Source organism: Hibiscus syriacus, unplaced genomic scaffold (assembly GCF_006381635.1).
Source record: "Hibiscus syriacus cultivar Baekdansim isolate YM2019G1 unplaced genomic scaffold, ASM638163v2 tig00111303_pilon, whole genome shotgun sequence".
NCBI classification, from domain to species: Eukaryota; Viridiplantae; Streptophyta; class Magnoliopsida; order Malvales; family Malvaceae; genus Hibiscus; species Hibiscus syriacus.
Window position 1 is genome coordinate 214,953 of NW_024063049.1, and position 16,693 is coordinate 231,645.

Sequence of the window (16,693 nt, forward strand, 5' to 3'; positions counted from 1 at the left end):
CACTACTGAATGACCAAATTTTGACATTATTTTTCTTTGAGATTTTGAAACATTGTTTTTATCCTTTTTATGACATAAGAAGTCATACACATACCATTCTTTGAGCCAATAAAATCACACCAACATTTTTTCTACTAATAAAACCTAAAGGCATTGAGTACAATATGTTCACTTGAACATAAACCTTCCTACCAGAATAAACCTCCTAAGGCATTTTCGCATCAATCCAGTACCAATGACGTATAAGGAATTGCTCCCAACGCTAGTTGAAAAGAGCCTTATAACTCCAGTTCAATCCAAACCAAGAGATGCCCCATATCCTAAAGGCCATGTTATTAACGCCATATACAGCTATCGTATTGGGAGCTCAGGGCACATCACTGAGAACTGTGGAACATTGAAGCGTAATGTCTAAGATCTAATCGATTTAGGGGCATTAATGTTCAAAGTGTAATGGGGCATTCTAATCGAGAGTTGGCCGGGGCATCCATCAGGAAGTTTTTGTTGCATTCTCATGCATATCATCTTGTTTGAACTTGTTTTTCTATCTATGCATGAATGTTTGTAAGTCACTTGACATTCAAACATTTTCAATAAAATGCTTCATTCTTAGGAAATGAACAATGAGCAAATTTCAATCTTGAAATTATTTGAATATCAATTTTATTAAAAGCTTTTTAATAATTGAGGTTGTAAATCTTTGACAAATGATAAGATTGAACCTTGCAAAACATGAACCCCTTGATCCTACTCCAGAGATACACCAAAATATATACCATTCTCTTGCACGGACCAAGCTAGTTTTCTCTTCATATGAAGAGTCAATCAAGGGTTTGGCATTCAGTATGTGTCAGGAGCAGACAAAATGAGCAACTGACATATGAGATTACAAAACTAATTGGTTTCTACTTCTGTTGATGACATTTAATGATGATCATGATATTCTCAGATGGAATGGTTGAGTGGGTGAATCTAGTTTAGGTCAGTTGGTTGGGAATTGAACTCTAACGATGAGATTTTCTGACCTTCAACAAACACCTAGACTATAACATGTCCTCCTCAATGAGCTTAAGAAATGGAATCTGTTTACCCAACAAAAAATATATATATAATATATATATACAATAAAGATGAGCTATTCCGCTAAAACAATTGGTTATAGAGAAAACTCGAAAGCCCTGGCTTTATGAATAGGTTACATTCAAACCATGACATTAATCGGGTACTTGGCAATTCGGTGTATGCTCCACTGTGATTGTCAAGTAGAAGACTTTGTGACGACACGAATCCTTTAGCTAGCCTGATAAAGGTGATTATAAGATATATGTACAATAAAGCTTGAGTTGTCCCTCCAAAGTAATTGGTTAAACGTCTCGGCTTTATGGATAGGATTCAGCTAGCCAAACAATGGCAAACTAAATCAAATATACTAAATAAGGAGTTTTGGTGAATATGGACTAAGGGAGTTAAGGAACACCTGTTATAGTCGACTTCACACGAGCACTCATAAATCTCATTTTTAGACTGATACTTCTATACTACCTTGACTAAAGGAGTCTACGGAGCTTGAAAAATGGAAGATTTCATAGAACTAAAACAAAAGTATTCTGAAAGGTCCAACAATTGACTATGCTAGTTGTGTCATTGTGTCTACCTCCAATCAAAATGTCAAACCAAGAAAGAGGGGCATGCCATAATCTTCAAGATGACTGAATCAATGAAACAAATCCTAGAGTTTAGGTAGCCAACTTCTAAACCAACCTTTCGATCTTGATATTTGTCAAAGATTTGCAGTTATCAAAGATTAAAAGAGCAGTTGATTCTTTTGATATTCAATGACTCCTATTTATGATTTAGAAGTATGCAATATTTTTTCAAAACCCTTTTGATATTTTTCAAAATTTTCAAAATCCAAAGGAAGAAAAACATTTTCAAACAAGATAAGTTCTTTGAAAGCATATCTTGGAATTCAACAAATATTTCTCCGAAGCTCAAGATCGAAGTTGGGGAAAAGGGAGCCAATTTTTTGGACAATAATTCAAAATAATTATATCATGCATTAATTATATTTTTTTCATGTAAATAGAATTAATCTTGAATATCTATCCCCCTGGGGATACATCTTTTGAGAGGATTTCTGTGTATGAAATGATGAAAGACTTTCTTTCTTTATCCCTTCACAAAAGGAGAAAATATATCCCTTGTGTCCTTATTTTAGCCTAAATCATGTTTTTTCTGATTCAACCCTAACCAAGGATCATCATCCACCTCGGGGGTCAAGGTAGAGGAAATCTGCTCGCATGAGTGAAGACATCAAATCAGAAGAGATACCGAAAGGTGAACCAAATGCCAAGTGCAAAGATCAAATCAAAGCAGAGAGAAAAACAAAGAACAAAAATAAAAAATAAAATAATGAAAGAGAAAATAAACAAAGAAAAGGGGACAAGAAGCACATGCAAAGATTCCCTAAAGTCAAATGGTGCATCAAGCATAAAACTACGAGATAGATCAAGAACAATCATTCCAGAATCACTCCACTCAAATATCATAGAGCATCAAGAGAAAGACATACGAGCAAATTCAAGTTGAGCAAGACAAAATCGAAGACATCGAAATGAATTGATCCTTGGTTCAATACCCAAAAACACTTGGATGGGCCTATGTATCATTTTCTTTCATAACCGTGAACCATGGCCTATATTATGTGCCTTAAAAGTCCCTTCTAATCATACATGAATTTCTAAACATAAGAGACTATCTTCAGATTTCATCCTGCACATCAGGATTAATCTTTATTTGCAAAAGGTTTTCTAAAATCTTTAATGTATGATAGAGAAAAATAATAAAGGTGGTTCAAGACATAAATTCTAAATAACGTCTTGAAACCAAAGGAAGATTTGAGTAGAAAAACTGAAAAGGCGGCTCGAATATACAAATTCCTTGATAAGGCCTCGCACAATCCGAGTGTGACCATGAGAGCTGGGAGTCGGAGAACTCTTCCAGTAAACGAACATACAAGCTATCCCATTAAATCAGTGAGCATCAAATAAACAAGAAGGCCAAACCATTGACCAAAAACAACAACCTGAAACATTTTACCCTTTCTTTGCTTAACCATTCCCCAGAGATAGCTTTAATATTGACACTTGTCAAATAGCTATAATTTATTGAAGGATTAACAATGTAATTAATTCTTTGATATCCAATGAACTCTAGTTTTATGATTTGTCTAAATTGTAAAACATAGAAAGGGGCAATATTTTCAAAATATTTGATTAAATATTTTTCAAAACTCTTCTAATTGATATTTTCAGACTTTTGAAAATAAAAGAAGAAGAAAAACACTTTTCAAATAAGACAATCTCTCTAGAGTAGATCTTTGTAAATGACATGTGGCTCTCAGACACAAAGCTCATGCTTAGAATCAGCGCTGAAGCAAGCAATGAGGAACAATGGAGGCATCTTCAAATATTCAATAGCAAATGTTTGGGCATCTTTGGGGATTTAACATCCTGATGCAAACTATTAGATCTTCTGAAGGCATTTCCTCCACTAGCAGGAACAAGCAGACTATCAGTATCTTTTGATGTTGTTTCTCTCGAAACAAAATGTTATCTCGCTTAAGACAATTTTCTTTCAAAACAAATTTTGTCTCATTTGAGACATAAAGAATCTTTGAGTTTGTTTCTTAGGAAACAAAATTTTGTCTCTTTTGAGATAACTTCTTTTGAAGTATTATCTCTGAATCGGTTTCTTTTGAAACCAAAATTCTTTGGCCAAGACTGATTGCATATGAGCAGTGTCAACCCTAGATAACCAAAACTTATCACAGTATGAGCAGTGTTATCACCCTTCTGAGATGGCCAAGACTTATCATAGTATGAGCAGTGTCATCCCCTGACCAGATCTCCTCATCACGTAGGAGCCGTGTCAACCCTAGATAACCAAGACTTATCATAGTATGAGCAGTGTTATCACCCTTCCTAGATGGCCAAGACTTATCATAGTATGAGCAGTGTCATCCCCTGACCAGATCTCCTCATCACGTAGGAGCCGTGTCAACCCTAGATAACCAAGACTTATCATAGTATGAGCAGTGTTATCACCCTTCCTAGATAACAAAGACTTATCATAGTATGAGCATTGTTATCACCCTTCCTAGGTGGCCAAGACTTATCATAGTATGAGTAGTGTCATTAACCGACCTGACCTCCTCATCGCGTAGGAGTCGTGCCACCCTCGAGATGCGTTTTCTTGGTTTCAATTGAAGAGATCTCAACCTTCGTTTCGATATCTCCATACCGTTGTTACGGTTGAGAACCTTCCATCCGTCACGACCATTCTCGAATGAAGCCGAACTCCTGCACACAACTCTCACTTGCAAATTGAACGTATCTTATCAGTGAGTCCTCGTTGATGGACCATGATTTGTTGCAAGCTACAGAATCGGCATCCATTGCTATTGGAAGGTAGCTAAAACTAGCTAGGCCTCTTTTAATTTTTTTACTCATAAGAACTAAAGTAGGAATATATATATACCAACAACTGATTACAAGGGTATGGTGAAGAGAACAAAATAATTAGTGGAAGAGGGGGAGTTATGATGATTGAGGCACATGCGATGCTAGAAGAAGCTCCATGATTGAAACTGCACATGGATTGTTGGGAACTTTAGGAAAAATCCAACAGAGAATAAAGCCATGGAAGCACTAATTAATTTTTTTTTTCAGTCGACTAAATGGGTTTCATGGTGGTAATGCATTATCCTTAATTTAATCCCATCACAACCAACAATTTGTTCACTTTTACCTACTATATTATCCTCCATTTGTTTAATAAAACAATGGTCTAATAAAACAATTTTTTTCCAACCTTCATATTTAATCTAGAAAAAACATAACCCCTAAATTGGGGTGTTACAATTCTCCCCTCCTTGAAAGAATTTCGTCCTCGAAATTCATTCATGTCACAGAATTGCAAAAATGAAACTTCCATCACTTCTTTCATATCTTCTAGTAGCTTTTACAGAAGTACGGATCCTCCACTAATCCTTAACCAGTTGAGTATACATTCTTATCAGAACTCTTCCTCATTCCAATAAAAGAATCAGAATGGAAAATATCATTGTGAATTCAATTCAACTTTTGCTACGCGATTATGTTCATAGAACAATAATATATCAAAATTTCATTTCTGGAGTTGGATCGGAATTTCTCAGATGAGTAACTCTCATATGGCCCGTGAGGTATTTTACAAAATTTAGATAGATGTTACTGATATTCCTTTAAGCAAAGGTAGAGCCCTAACGGATAGAAAACTTAGGTTAGCTCGTTACAGAGAGGGTCTCGACCTTGGAGTTTCAGCTCAGAGAGGTACAATTGTAGTCTAGGGGCATATACTGATCAGACATCCTTTTGACATTCGACCGGCCGGTATATCTTCAAAATTTTTTACTCAAACCAAAGCTCTGATACCACTAAATGTAACACCCCAAACCGATGCGGGTAGCCCGATCCGATTCGGGAAGTCACATTAGGGTCACCGGAGCGACCCACCGTAAAAATAGCGGAAATTTTAAAACTTTTTATCAGAACATGTAAACTTATAAAATCATTTATCACTATTTAAAAATAAAACAGATTTCCAAACTCGTATATAAATCAAAATACAATTACATGCCCCCTAATCATAAATACCATACTCTGCAACCACGCCGGAAGAACTCCCTTACTGAAGTCGATAGATGCACTGGTACAATTGTTTTAACCTGAAAAGGTGAGTAATAGAGTGAGCTTTGGAAAGCTCAGTAATACAGAACTACCAGATGATGCTACATGACATGTAGATAAATAGAAAGCCATATAATTTCCTTATTGAATCATATGTATACCAGCTTGTAGAATAATTTGGGGTTCCCTTAGAAGTTCATCGAGTAGAAGCCATGAATCTCAGTTCATAAGAAACCTTTCAAAGTATGACATTTTCAGGAGATCGAATAGGATGTCTAGTGTGTTCCAACAGTATAATAAAATCATAATAGGTACAAATCATAGTCCAGTAAATATCACAATTTCGTAAAAGAGTTTAACTTTTGAAAATCATAGTTTAAACCCTTTTCTGGTACACCATCAGTAGTTGCCAAAATTATTTTCCATATAGCTTACTTTATGCACATAGCAAAAAGAAAGCCGACTTAAGGATAGGCTCTGAAGCTTGTATCCTTAAGCCCAAGTCAATAAGTCCATATAGCTTACCCTAAGCACACAGCAAAGGAAAGCCGACCTAATGAAACATCTTGGGGCCCTCAAGAGTCACATTAGGCCCATTTAGCTTGATCAGAGCTATTCCATCATAATTCAATTCCAAAATTCAATTGCACCGTGACATAAATTCCATAAATCCAAAAACATGGTAATCATATACCATTTCAAAACACAAATTAGATAGCAACCATATACCATAAATTGTCACATTAAATTGGTGCATCCATAAAACAATAACCAATGAATTCGGTGTACCACATATTAAAACCAATAAAACAGTTCAGTAATAAGTAGGGAACACACTAGAGAATCCAAGTATTTTCAGAGGCCATTGTAGTTATCATTTTGGATAACATGAAACTTATGAAATTTGATCGAATTCTAGGAATAAGGTCCTATTGAGGAGAATCGATTACTAACCGATCTAGCCAGACATTTAAGGTTGATACATTAGAATCCCACTATATTTTCGTGTGCATTAGGAAAACGTTCAAGAACCTTTATACATAATAATTCTAAATTCATATTTACTGCGAGTGATTCCATTACCCAAACAATCAGGGGTATTCAGGAATATACTTTGAATTCATAGGATTTCAGCCCAATTGAACCAAATGAGATATTCAGAACTGCGTTACTTGTTTTTTTTTTCAAACATGACCGAAGTGATTTTAGATGAAATATAGAATCGAAGATTCAAGTCATTTACAATCTACGACTATCGATCATATTATCAAACAACTCGAGTTACACAACTCTCAAACTGATGCATGTCAACAATTCAATTCATTATCCTTCCAGTGTATTCACTCTTTAATACCATAATGCAGATCCATAGATCATCCCCATAATCATCACTGAATAAATCTTCCAACGGTCTTTATTTCATTTCCACGTTTCAACAATGTCAGGAAATACTGACGTACTTGATCCATGGCTCATAACCCATAATGACAATTCATAATGTAAGTTCAACAGTATTTCCAAACTCATCAAATCACCTATTTAATCCTTAGTCATTGATGTTACTTAGTTCGTTTGGTAAGCAAGTCTATCCCGATTACTTTAAAGTTTTCCAGAATAATTCAGACGTTTCTGAATTTCAAATACACGTTGTACTTCATTTCAGTTTAATTTATTCATATAATAAAGTCCTTCTGGTATTCGTGGTTGATTTGACTCATGAATACCCACTTATTAGTACTGTATGCGCTCTAGAGTTGAGTTGAGCCAAGTACTTCCAGAATTATCATCGATCCAAATTTGAGAAGATGAACAAACATTCAAGTGGTACTTATATCATTCAGGTAATGATATAACACTAACGTTGGTTGATCACTTAAACTGCATTCCATAACTTTTACTGGTAGCACAACATCCATGTTTATTTGGATTTCTTAATTAATCCAAGACATTTACTTATTCTAGGTCATAAGGGCATTTTAGTCATTTTGGTGCTCAACATTTTTCTATTCATTTCAAAGCTTGAGTATATCCATTCATTCCTGAGCTTGGTGACATTCTTGAGTCATTTCCATTCCAGGGGTAATTTGGTCATTTTATAATTCTAGAATATTTCAATCATTTCCTTCCATCCGGTCTTATTATTTAATTTAATCTTATCATTACTTCGGTCCTTTCGAACAATTCTGTCAGCAGAATACCTCGATAAATTACTCTTCAAGTATTTACTCCTTATTCGAATATTTTCGGGTCAAGTGTCTTCTCAGATTTTACAAACGGAATATTATAAATTTTTCTGTACAAAGACAGGATCTTAACAATTAAATTCGTACTTAATCGAGTTAAGTACAAATCCTCAAAGTACTCTCTCATTCAGGGTCAATTCAGACTATTTTATCTCTCAAGGGCATTTTCGTTATTTCTTAACCATATAATTTCAATAATAGCTCTTAACGAAAATAATTATAATTTAGAGATCCTATGATCAATTGCTTTCCCAAACATTCTCTTATATTGAAATAATTCCTTAATAGAATTCTAATATCTTGCACAAACCCTCTTGGTTTTAAAAACCGGTTATTCGCATTTCCTATACAAAACTAGCATTTCTTATGCACATAAGTAGTTTTATCAGATCAATATGTCTTTTCAGATTTACTAATCAACTTCCAGGGATAATTCTTATCATTTTCCAATATAAGGGTAATTTCGTAAATTTACCATATCGGAGTATTCTCATAATTTTCCATCAGAGTACCTTTAACATTTAACCCTTGATGATATAAAATATAAGTTACAAATCCAAAGCTGATTTCTTTATCACCAATCACAAACTTGTAATTTAATTCTAACAATTATAAATCTCTTATCTTAGTCACTCGATCCGTATTCAGTTGCAGAATTTCTACCACATTTATATCAAGTGTATAAATTATTCAACTCTACAAAAGTGATCAACATTATCTTATTCATGCATTTACCGATATCAACATGTTCCATAAAGCATAAAGAGGTAGTAAAGTATTACCTCGATTTTCGTGCCATCCTGATCGACCATTAATTTCCATTCGAAAGTCCTCGATCCTTAATTCAACTTCCAATAATTCCTCAGATGCATATCAACAGAAATTACATAAAAAAAACATAGCTTAATTCTGAAAAACGGATCGAATCGGGTGATAAATTAGTGAAAAACATCTTACCGGGTTTGAATTTGGCGAAACAGGCCTCAAAAATCGGAACATCAACAAAACCCAAAATACTAGTCTTAAATTCCAGCTCACCAACTTGATTTCTAGCTTCCAGTCTTTTTCTAACGAACACGGATAATTTATCGTACAAATACGACTTCCAATAATTTTCCTTGTCATAAAAAAAATAACTTATTAGAATCTAATTAATAATTTGAAAACCCAATTTGCATAACTAAAAACTTGAAGAGCCAGTAACATTTAATTACCAACATCATGGACTAAATTGATCTTATTTAAACCTTTATGTCATAATCATATCAATATGAAAACTAAGAGACAAGGTTGAGCTTTTAACAACTTGGATGGCTTACCTTGAAATTTTGCCTTCTCACTTTAATAACAACCCCCCAAAATCACGTGCCTTGTTTCATTCCACCATTTCTTTTTCATTCCTTTACTTAATCTTTAAAGCTTCAAGCCATATTTTGCAGATGAACAAGGAAGCCTCGTTGATAGGTAGTTGAACGCCGACGACCACCGTATCAACTGTCGTCACTAATCGTCATCCGAGAACCAATATACATGGTTTGAATCGCATCAAACTCTTCATCACGAATTCGACCTCCGAATACTTTGCTTCTTACATACAATATTCCATGTTCGTCATTTTAGCTCAAGCAACGGAGTATTTTTGGCTCAAAACGTTGGTTGTTTGGGGATTTGAGATGAGCTTCAGAAACAGTAAAGAGAATCGAGATGCGTTTTCTTGGTTTCAATTGAAGAGATCTCAACCTTCGTTTCGATATCTCCATACCGTTGTTACGGTTGAGAACCTTCCATCCGTCACGACCATTCTCGGATGAAGCCGAACTCCTGCACACAACTCTCACTTGCAAATTGAACGTATCTTATCAGTGAGTCCTCGTTGATGGACCATGATTTGTTGCAAGCTACAGAATCGGCATCCATTGCTATTGGAAGGTAGCTAAAACTAGCTAGGCCTCTTTTAATTTTTTTACTCATAAGAACTAAAGTAGGAATATATATACCAACAACTGATTACAAGGGTATGGTGAAGAGAACAAAATAATTAGTGGAAGAGGGGGAGTTATGATGATTGAGGCACATGCGATGCTAGAAGAAGCTCCATGATTGAAACTGCACATGGATTGTTGGGAACTTTAGGAAAAATCCAACAGAGAATAAAGCCATGGAAGCACTAATTAATTTTTTTTTTCAGTCGACTAAATGGGTTTCATGGTGGTAATGCATTATCCTTAATTTAATCCCATCACAACCAACAATTGTTCACTTCTACCTACTATATTATCCTCCATTTGTTTAATAAAACAATGGTCTAATAAAACAATTTTTTTCCAACCTTCATATTTAATCTAGAAAAAACATAACCCTAAATTGGGGTGTTACAATTCTCCCCTCCTTGAAAGAATTTCGTCCTCGAAATTCATTCATGTCACAGAATTGCAAAAATGAAACTTCCATCACTTCTTTCATATCTTCTAGTAGCTTTACAGAAGTACGGATCCTCCACTAATCCTTAACCAGTTGAGTATACATTCTTATCAGAACTCTTCCTCATTCCAATAAAAGAATCAGAATGGAAATATCATTGTGAATTCAATTCAACTTTTGCTACGCGATTATGTTCATAGAACAATAATATATCAAAATTTCATTTCTGGAGTTGGATCGGAATTTCTCAGATGAGTAACTCTCATATGGCCCGTGAGGTATTTTACAAAATTTAGATAGATGTTACTGATATTCCTTTAAGCAAAGGTAGAGCCCTAACGGATAGAAAACTTAGGTTAGCTCGTTACAGAGAGGGTCTCGACCTTGGAGTTTCAGCTCAGAGAGGTACAATTGTAGTCTAGGGGCATATACTGATCAGACATCCTTTTGACATTCGACCGGCCGGTATATCTTCAAAATTTTTTACTCAAACCAAAGCTCTGATACCACTAAATGTAACACCCCAAACCGATGCGGGTAGCCCGATCCGATTCGGGAAGTCACATTAGGGTCACCGGAGCGACCCACCGTAAAAATAGCGGAAATTTTAAAACTTTTTATCAGAACATGTAAACTTATAAAATCATTTATCACTATTTAAAAATAAAACAGATTTCCAAACTCGTATATAAATCAAAATACAATTACATGCCCCCTAATCATAAATACCATACTCTGCAACCACGCCGGAAGAACTCCCTTACTGAAGTCGATAGATGCACTGGTACAATTGTTTTAACCTGAAAAGGTGAGTAATAGAGTGAGCTTTGGAAAGCTCAGTAATACAGAACTACCAGATGATGCTACATGACATGTAGATAAATAGAAAGCCATATAATTTCCTTATTGAATCATATGTATACCAGCTTGTAGAATAATTTGGGGTTCCCTTAGAAGTTCATCGAGTAGAAGCCATGAATCTCAGTTCATAAGAAACCTTTCAAAGTATGACATTTTCAGGAGATCGAATAGGATGTCTAGTGTGTTCCAACAGTATAATAATCATAATAGGTACAAATCATAGTCCAGTAAATATCACAATTTCGTAAAAGAGTTTAACTTTTGAAAATCATAGTTTAAACCCTTTCTGGTACACCATCAGTAGTTGCCAAAATTATTTTCCATATAGCTTACTTTATGCACATAGCAAAAAGAAAGCCGACTTAAGGATAGGCTCTGAAGCTTGTATCCTTAAGCCCAAGTCAATAAGTCCATATAGCTTACCCTAAGCACACAGCAAAGGAAAGCCGACCTAATGAAACATCTTGGGGCCCTCAAGAGTCACATTAGGCCCATTTAGCTTGATCAGAGCTATTCCATCATAATTCAATTCCAAAATTCAATTGCACCGTGACATAAATTCCATAAATCCAAAAACATGGTAATCATATACCATTTCAAAACACAAATTAGATAGCAACCATATACCATAAATTGTCACATTAAATTGGTGCATCCATAAAACAATAACCAATGAATTCGGTGTACCACATATTAAAACCAATAAAACAGTTCAGTAATAAGTAGGGAACACACTAGAGAATCCAAGTATTTTCAGAGGCCATTGTAGTTATCATTTTGGATAACATGAAACTTATGAAATTTGATCGAATTCTAGGAATAAGGTCCTATTGAGGAGAATCGATTACTAACCGATCTAGCCAGACATTTAAGGTTGATACATTAGAATCCCACTATATTTTCGTGTGCATTAGGAAAACGTTCAAGAACCTTTATACATAATAATTCTAAATTCATATTTACTGCGAGTGATTCCATTACCCAAACAATCAGGGGTATTCAGGAATATACTTTGAATTCATAGGATTTCAGCCCAATTGAACCAAATGAGATATTCAGAACTGCGTTACTTGTTTTTTTTTTCAAACATGACCGAAGTGATTTTAGATGAAATATAGAATCGAAGATTCAAGTCATTTACAATCTACGACTATCGATCATATTATCAAACAACTCGAGTTACACAACTCTCAAACTGATGCATGTCAACAATTCAATTCATTATCCTTCCAGTGTATTCACTCTTTAATACCATAATGCAGATCCATAGATCATCCCCATAATCATCACTGAATAAATCTTCCAACGGTCTTTATTTCATTTCCACGTTTCAACAATGTCAGGAAATACTGACGTACTTGATCCATGGCTCATAACCCATAATGACAATTCATAATGTAAGTTCAACAGTATTTCCAAACTCATCAAATCACCTATTTAATCCTTAGTCATTGATGTTACTTAGTTCGTTTGGTAAGCAAGTCTATCCCGATTACTTTAAAGTTTTCCAGAATAATTCAGACGTTTCTGAATTTCAAATACACGTTGTACTTCATTTCAGTTTAATTTATTCATATAATAAAGTCCTTCTGGTATTCGTGGTTGATTTGACTCATGAATACCCACTTATTAGTACTGTATGCGCTCTAGAGTTGAGTTGAGCCAAGTACTTCCAGAATTATCATCGATCCAAATTTGAGAAGATGAACAAACATTCAAGTGGTACTTATATCATTCAGGTAATGATATAACACTAACGTTGGTTGATCACTTAAACTGCATTCCATAACTTTTACTGGTAGCACAACATCCATGTTTATTTGGATTTCTTAATTAATCCAAGACATTTACTTATTCTAGGTCATAAGGGCATTTTAGTCATTTTGGTGCTCAACATTTTTCTATTCATTTCAAAGCTTGAGTATATCCATTCATTCCTGAGCTTGGTGACATTCTTGAGTCATTTCCATTCCAGGGGTAATTTGGTCATTTTATAATTCTAGAATATTTCAATCATTTCCTTCCATCCGGTCTTATTATTTAATTTAATCTTATCATTTACTTCGGTCCTTTCGAACAATTCTGTCAGCAGAATACCTCCGATAAATTACTCTTCAAGTATTTACTCCTTATTCGAATATTTTCGGGTCAAGTGTCTTCTCAGATTTTACAAACGGAATATTATAAATTTTTCTGTACAAAGACAGGATCTTAACAATTAAATTCGTACTTAATCGAGTTAAGTACAAATCCTCAAAGTACTCTCTCATTCAGGGTCAATTCAGACTATTTTATCTCTCAAGGGCATTTTCGTTATTTCTTAACCATATAATTTCAATAATAGCTCTTAACGAAAATAATTATAATTTAGAGATCCTATGATCAATTGCTTTCCCAAACATTCTCTTATATTGAAATAATTCCTTAATAGAATTCTAATATCTTGCACAAACCCTCTTGGTTTTAAAAACCGGTTATTCGCATTTCCTATACAAAACTAGCATTTCTTATGCACATAAGTAGTTTTATCAGATCAATATGTCTTTTCAGATTTACTAATCAACTTCCAGGGATAATTCTTATCATTTTCCAATATAAGGGTAATTTCGTAAATTTACCATATCGGAGTATTCTCATAATTTTCCATCAGAGTACCTTTAACATTTAACCCTTGATGATATAAAATATAAGTTACAAATCCAAAGCTGATTTCTTTATCACCAATCACAAACTTGTAATTTAATTCTAACAATTATAAATCTCTTATCTTAGTCACTCGATCCGTATTCAGTTGCAGAATTTCTACCACATTATATCAAGTGTATAAATTATTCAACTCTACAAAAGTGATCAACATTATCTTATTCATGCATTTACCGATATCAACATGTTCCATAAAGCATAAAGAGGTAGTAAAGTATTACCTCGATTTTCGTGCCATCCTGATCGACCATTAATTTCCATTCGAAAGTCCTCGATCCTTAATTCAACTTCCAATAATTCCTCAGATGCATATCAACAGAAATTACATAAAAAAACATAGCTTAATTCTGAAAAACGGATCGAATCGGGTGATAAATTAGTGAAAAACATCTTACCGGGTTTGAATTTGGCGAAACAGGCCTCAAAAATCGGAACATCAACAAAACCCAAAATACTAGTCTTAAATTCCAGCTCACCAACTTGATTTCTAGCTTCCAGTCTTTTTCTAACGAACACGGATAATTTATCGTACAAATACGACTTCCAATAATTTTCCTTGTCATAAAAAAATAACTTATTAGAATCTAATTAATATTTGAAAACCCAATTTGCATAACTAAAAACTTGAAGAGCCAGTAACATTTAATTACCAACATCATGGACTAAATTGATCTTATTTAAACCTTTATGTCATAATCATATCAATATGAAAACTAAGAGACAAGGTTGAGCTTTTAACAACTTGGATGGCTTACCTTGAAATTTTGCCTTCTCACTTTAATAACAACCCCCCAAAATCACGTGCCTTGTTTCATTCCACCATTTCTTTTTCATTCCTTTACTTAATCTTTAAAGCTTCAAGCCATATTTTGCAGATGAACAAGGAAGCCTCGTTGATAGGTAGTTGAACGCCGACGACCACCGTATCAACTGTCGTCACTAATCGTCATCCGAGAACCAATATACATGGTTTGAATCGCATCAAACTCTTCATCACGAATTCGACCTCCGAATACTTTGCTTCTTACATACAATATTCCATGTTCGTCATTTTAGCTCAAGCAACGGAGTATTTTTGGCTCAAAACGTTGGTTGTTTGGGGATTTGAGATGAGCTTCAGAAACAGTAAAGAGAATCGAGATGCGTTTTCTTGGTTTCAATTGAAGAGATCTCAACCTTCGTTTCGATATCTCCATACCGTTGTTACGGTTGAGAACCTTCCATCCGTCACGACCATTCTCGGATGAAGCCGAACTCCTGCACACAACTCTCACTTGCAAATTGAACGTATCTTATCAGTGAGTCCTCGTTGATGGACCATGATTTGTTGCAAGCTACAGAATCGGCATCCATTGCTATTGGAAGGTAGCTAAAACTAGCTAGGCCTCTTTTAATTTTTTTACTCATAAGAACTAAAGTAGGAATATATATATACCAACAACTGATTACAAGGGTATGGTGAAGAGAACAAAATAATTAGTGGAAGAGGGGGAGTTATGATGATTGAGGCACATGCGATGCTAGAAGAAGCTCCATGATTGAAACTGCACATGGATTGTTGGGAACTTTAGGAAAAATCCAACAGAGAATAAAGCCATGGAAGCACTAATTAATTTTTTTTTTCAGTCGACTAAATGGGTTTCATGGTGGTAATGCATTATCCTTAATTTAATCCCATCACAACCAACAATTTGTTCACTTCTACCTACTATATTATCCTCCATTTGTTTAATAAAACAATGGTCTAATAAAACAATTTTTTTCCAACCTTCATATTTAATCTAGAAAAAACATAACCCCTAAATTGGGGTGTTACATTAGTTGTATTACATATGATTGCAGTCCAAATATAACCACCAACCCAATTACAAAACAAGCCCCAATAGCCCAGCAGAATCCCAAACCCGATTGGAGCCCAGTAATACAATCCAACAGACCCAGATCAACAACAATACCAAACCCGACCCATAGGTGATTCGAATCCGACCCGGTCCAGGCCTTGCACCCAAATGCTAGGGTTTCTTTTCTTCAGCTGACAGTTTCCCAAATGCCATCTGTTAGATCTGGACCCAAATTAACATTCCAGATCTAAAGCCATTTAGGGTTTCTTTAACAGCCAGTAATTGCGCCACTGATGTTTTAGTTTCCCAACCGTACGTGTGAGCCAACGACAAGCTGCTGCCGAGCGATAGAGCCACCATCGATCAACGTCGTCGTCACCTACGTCAACAACCATCAATAATAACCAAAGTCAAAACCCTACCCTACCACTACACCGAAAAGCAACCAAAATCAAAATAAATCCAACCTAATCCCTAAACTTTTAGGGATAAACTCACCTACCCCAAATCATTCAATCACCATAAATCAAGGAAGCATTCGTTGATTTAGGGAAAAAAATGGAAACCCATTCGAAAAGAAGGGGAAAAAGGAAAAAAGAGAGAGAGATTCGAAAAGATAAACCCAAAAAGAAAATCGAAATAAAAGAAAAGAAATAAAGGAAAATGCAAGAAAAATTTATCTTTTTCTTTAGATCTACTTCGATCTAGCCACTGTCTTGAAAATCCGACTCTGGATTCGGGCTGAGGAGGAAGAAACGAATCGGGTAGTGACTTCCTCTCTCTCCTCTGCCGCAGACGGTCGACGCCTATCAGTGGTGGCCTGCGCGGTGGTAGCTCATCGTGTTCTGGAAATCTTTGGAACTCCGGTGGGAGCTCTTAAGATTTCTCTTAATTT

General features: G+C 35.0%; 1 pseudogene; it reads left to right on the top strand.

Annotated features, from left to right (window-relative positions):
• The first annotated feature begins 235 nt into the window (after positions 1 to 235).
• The window catches only part of LOC120158049, a 40,823-nt pseudogene continuing 24,365 nt past the window's right edge, over positions 236 to 16,693 (top strand).